Genomic DNA, 6,000 nt, shown 5'->3' with positions numbered 1-6,000 from the left:
GAAGAATAAGCAGGTCGACGAGATGCTCTAATCGACCTACCGCCTCTTCCCTGAGCCCGGGAAGCTCTAGCACCTCGGCGGCGAAGAGTCTCTTCACGAATCATTTGCCGATCTTGCTCACTCATAGTCACCGCTCCTCTGCGAACTTCAGTCCGTCCTCGTCTTGACGTCTCCGGTTGTTCCTGAGTTCGTTGCTGACTTGGAGTAGGGTTTTGAGCAAGTGAATCAGAGGTTTGAGCTGGAGTGCGAGCATCTGTTGGCGGGAAATGCCTAGGAATCTCTCGATTGAGGGACGCCGGGAAAGAATGATGTCGTACCGAGAAGCCCAGCGCCGCAATGATTTCACGACTTGTTGGCAAGCCGAGCTCTCCAGCGCATTGTTCCTCCGGAGTACATGATATTCCTCCCACAGTTCGTCAACTCGTTCCTGAACTTCAGAGATGGTCATTCCCCCGCGCCTGCAGATGAAATCCTCATACGCAGTCCTCTCAGCGACGGCAGTATTCAGCTCGGCCTCCAGATCTTTCTTTTCGGACTCTAAGTCCTTATTGTCGGCCTCCAGCTTCACTAAACAAGCCAAGAGTTCGTCATTCTTCATCTGGTCAGCTATGGCTTTTTTCTCAGCTTCGTCTAAAGCGGAAGAGTACAGCCGCTTCCAGTGAAGTACCTCCAGCTCCTTAAGAGTTAAGAATACAAAGCAGCTATGTCAGTTCGGCATTTCAGTTTACTGAGCAGGTAGTAAACCACAACAGGAGTAAAAGAGAGTACGAAAAGCTATACGAAGACACAAGTGTAGAAAGAAGAATTTTTTCATTCATAAGAAAAAAAATTTTTACACAAGGAGGGCTTCAAGGCCATTTTACAACAAGGAAGAAACTAAACTAAGAGAAGGGAGACGAAATCATACTCCGCCAGCTTCGTCTCCGGCTCCTCGGTGAGGTTCAGCTTCCTTCTCCTTGTCTGCCTCAGCTTCAGCCTCGGCCTCCCTGCTCCCCCCAGCCTGCTCGGTGCCCCCATCACCGATCTGCAGCACCTCTTGCTCGGCCTGCCCGTCTCCGGTCTGCTGATCAAGCTGCTCGGTCTCACCCTCTCCGTGGAAAATTGGAGCGGGTGAAACTGGCCCTAAGGAGGCAAAGATAGCCTCCATATTCTCGTCCCGGTCAGCTCGGCAACTACGAACTCGGTCAGCAGAAAGCAGGACCGAGGACGAAGCAAGCTCCTCAAGGAGCGGCAGACTCTGGAGACGAGCTGCTATCTCTCGGCCGTACAGCGGCAGGACGACTTCGGGCCCCTGCTCGGCATTATCGGTCATCAGTTTCAGCAGATCACCGACAAAGGCCGAAAATTGATTGCTCAGAAAGAGTTTCTCCGCGAAAGCACGGAGAACCTCCCCTTGGGCAACCACGGCGGCAGCATCCCTCCGTTTCGTCTGCTCTCGCTGGATGATGAGCTGGTTTTTGGCAAACTGGGCTTCATCCTGGGCCGAGATCCTAGCAGCTCTGGCCTTCTCAAAGTCTGCCTTAGCCTGTTCGGCCTGGTGACGAGCAGCTGCCAACTTCCTCTGCATCTCAGCGTAGTCGCTGGACGCTTTAGAGAGTTCGACTGCGACGAGCTTGCTGAGCATGCTATTCCTCTGAAAATGGAAAAAGGAAAGAGTCAACAGAGGGGCCACCAAAAAAACATAGGAAAGAAGCAAAGCCAAAGAATCAAGAAGAGAAGTTACCTCGGCAAAGTCCGTTGGCCATGCAAAAGGCTCACAGACATGCTCCGAAGGGGGCGCCAAGACGATGTCTCTCTCCGGCGCTCTTGGGGGCTTCTGGGTCTTCCCCTTCCCCTTTGCCGAAGTGGACTCCGGCTTTTTTGGATCCGAAGAAGAGGTCTTCTGCCTCTTCGGATTCTTCTCGGCATCAGGCGCCGAGCTGGTAGCCTTCTGTTTCTCCGGCTCCTTAAGCTCGGAGGATTTGCGGCTAATCTTATTTAGCAAGTTCACTGCCAAAAAGCAAGAAAGCAAGGTTAGTTTTCGCCACAAAAGCAGTAAGGCACAAAAAAGAAGTCCTCACCCTCAGTCTCTTCGTCCGAAGACGAGGAGTCGAACACGAAGTCGCCCTTGACGAGCTCAGACTCCAGGTACTGCTTCCTAATCATAGGAATCTTATTGAGCTCGCCCTCGAGCTCGTCCAACGGTTCTAACCGAGGATGAGGAATCACGGACTTCGGCCCTCTCCAGGGAAAGCCCGGAGCCGCTGTCCTATTATAAAAAAAGAAGCGATGTTGCCACTTTGGCCACTTGGTTTTGCAGAAGGCCCTAAAAGGCTGTAAAGGGATCAAGTAAAACCAAGATCCTTTTCTCTTAAACTGGAAAAAATTAAGGATTGCCCTCAGAGACAGATCCTTATCTAGCCTACGCAGTTCGGTAGCAAAGGCCGATAAGTGCCTCCAAGAGTTCGGAGTCACCTGACCTAAAGGGAGTTGAAAAAAATCAAGCAGCTCTACAAAGGCAGGGGGAAGAGGGAAACGAAGCCCGCATTCCAAGCCGGCTTCATAAACGGTGGCGTAACCCTCCGGCGGCGAGTCAGCCCTATGAAGGTCGTCGGGAATCGCAACCTTCCCCCCAGGAAAAAAATATATTTCGTGTAGGGATATCACAGTATCCTTACTCAAGATGCTGTGAAAATACTCTACGGTCTTCTCCCCGGATTCTTTCCGGCTAGAAGACCCCTTACCCCCTTTCCTACCGCTACCTGACTCAGAAGAAGAAGAAGAAGACATGGTTCTTACTCTTTGAAAGTCTGAAGAAATTCTGAAGAAATTCTTGAAAGCGGAAGGAAATTTTTACGCAAAAGAGAGAGAATGCAGAAGAAGCAATAGCAAAAGTGTTCAAATGATGAAGAAAGGACGTATTTATCAGATTCGGAGAAGATTTCAAAATCATCGCACCGTTTCGAATCCCACCTTTTCAGGATTCAACGGCCGGATTTTACTGTCGCATTTAATGCAGTCACGCGCAAGGCACGTCCCCTGACGTCAGCCTCCCCCGTACCTTTATCCAGAATGCCGAAGTGACTCGCTTCGCCGAAGTGATTCACTTCGCTTTTCGGGGGGGTAGTGATGGGGTACGTACTAAACAAGCCCAATAGCAGTGACGGCCCATCAGCCCAAAGCCCAAGGAAGAGTATCAGTTCGGCATTACCAAAGAGTTCGGCCCCAGCCTACAGCTCGGTAAAAGCCGACCAATCAAGCTCTACTCTCAGATCGGCAAAAGCTGCTCGGCAATAGTTCAGCAGTTCGGTCTCAGTATTCGACCGAACTGGGAGATAGTGGACTCATGCAGAACCTCCACGACCTCCACTACACGATCTATTTAGTGGTGTCAACTCATGCAGGATCTCATGCAGGATAGCGGACCAAACAAAGAGATAGTGGACCCATGCAGGATCTCATGACCTCCACGACATCCACGACCTAGTTAGTGGTGATGCAAGCCACGATCTTAGTTCAATGTATAAATAGAACTTAGATCAGATAGACTAAGAGAAAAAAGCTCTCTAGACATCAAATATCATATAGCAAGTCTGTATTTGTAAGCTGTAAACCAGATCAAGCAATACAATCTTGCCCTCCTTTCTTCCCGTGGACGTAGATTTACCTCAGTAAATCGAACCACGTAATTCCTTGTGTCGTGATCTATATTTTTTACCTGCATTTATTACCATCAAAAATTCGCCCAACCATCACTACTCAATATCCAAAGGCATGGATCGATCACTTGACCATTTGGTTAAGGATAGACGAGTCTCATGCCACTCGATCACACCCATTGGATTAAAATTTTATTTTATTAATGTAGTAGTACTATTTTTTTTTCAAATGCAAATATGAATTATGCATAACAAGAAACTGTTAAAATTTATACTACTAATACTTTACGTTCATAAATTTAAATACTTTGTTTTCTAAGTTCTAGGCTTTGAGCTAGATTAGTTTAAATTTTTTATGTAATTGCATAAATAAAATCTGTATACTCATCCGTTCCACTTTAAGTGAACCATTTTTTTCTTTTTTGGACGGACGGAGTATAATATATTGAAAGTGACTTAATTAATGGAGTTTATAAATAATACTCCCTCCGTCCCATAAAAATATGAGCAATGAGTATGACACGGGAATTAAGACAAAATTGGTAAAGTAAGAGAGAGGAGGAAAATGATATGGTAAAGTAAGAGAGGGAAGGAGAATGATAGTTATAGTAGTGTTAGTGGATAGTGAGACCTACATTATTAAATTGATATAACTTTCCAAAAATGGAATGCACATATTTTTGTGGGACGGACGAAAATGGAAAGTGCACATATTTTAATGGGACGGAGATAGTAAAATTTTGTGAATAATACTAATTATAAGAAGAGAATAGCATTGCACGGTGGACAAATCTAATAAAATGGAACTTTATAATAAAATTTTGTAAATAATAATTAATTTAGTAGGGAAGATAAATAAATAAAGTATGATAAGAATACATTTAAGTCATTTTTTCATAATTACAAGATAAATGAGTTATCTAATGTTATGGACTTAATGTCAGGTTATAGAACAACTGGTGTGGGATTTATAAACTAAATGTGTTATCTCTTCTAATATATTAGTCTTTCGTGATTAGTCCTCTTGTTTGTCATGTAACATCTACCTTACCAAACTGTCCCAAAATACATAGATCTAATGAAATGGAACATAGCAAAACAAATTAATACTAGCAAAATCAAATAATCATATTAAATAACAATTTTCCAAATTTCCCAATAAAAACTAAACCTGTTTGGACGTCACCACATTAACAATTAAATACAACTCGACTCAAACACTTTATTTCATACGTAAATAAATTATACAAGACTCCAAAAGTAAACTCAAGTACGAGTCACTCTCTCGTTGCCTTTTATTGCAAAATAAATGAGTGAAACATATACTGAATATGTTGAATTCTCCAAAATTAAAAGTTTTACAAAAACCCAATATTGTAGTGTTATGTGATTTTGACAAGATCTAGTTCCAAGAACAAACAACAACCATAATAATAATAATAATATAAAATAATAACAATTGTAATAATATTATGTAGAGATGTTTATCTTTTTGGGAGGTCTTTGTGGGGATAATATTATTGAGAATAGGAAAATGTGGATGGGAAGGATTTATATGATGGGGTAGTATCATATTTATTGGGAGAGTAGAAGAATAGGGATTTTGGGGTTTTCTTTGTGGGGGGATAGTGATGGGGCAAGGGCACAGCTAGGGTTAGGGATGTTTCCTTCTCTTGAGGATGTGACCTGTCCCAAAGTTATCACCATGCTAATAAAGCTTTAGAATGAATGATGATTATGATTGATGCTCATGTGCCATCTAGTCGCCTTGAAAGGTCTTCGTACCTTGTCTTGGTTTTTGGGTGTGGTTTGTAATTGTACGTCAGAACCTTATCTTGTTGAACTTTTGCTCACTATCTATCTTTTATAGTTTGAGCATTTTCTATTACATCGGATTGGAACAAGTCCTCCTACTTTGATTTTTTTTTATTTCAATATGTGTTTATACATTTTTATGGTATATTAGTTCATTCTAGTTATGTAACTCAAATAATTGGATATTTTAATGGATTTATCACATCTATTAACATTTATGAACAAATATTATTAATTTAAAATCAACATCTAATTAGAATGAAAATTTGAGATGGTTGAGAATATGCAAGTTAATTTGAACTAAATCTATGAAGAAGAAGATGAGAATATTCAGGGATCTTTATGAAATTGAAAATGGAAACTCATCAAGTGCTTGTATTTTCCAGTTAAGTAGTAGTACTTGAAGTGACAAAAAAAAAAGTAAGCAAATTGAAAGTGAAAAATTGGAGTTGCGCGAACTCGCCCAAAAGTGAAAATCTTAAGGCATCATTAACCCCGACTCGGTTTAAGGCCCCAAGTCCCCTCCACGTCATCATTTCTCTATAGT

Source organism: Salvia splendens, chromosome 17 (genome assembly GCF_004379255.2).
Source record: "Salvia splendens isolate huo1 chromosome 17, SspV2, whole genome shotgun sequence".
Taxonomy (NCBI): Eukaryota; Viridiplantae; Streptophyta; class Magnoliopsida; order Lamiales; family Lamiaceae; genus Salvia; species Salvia splendens.
Note: the sequence above shows the minus strand (reverse complement) of the source record.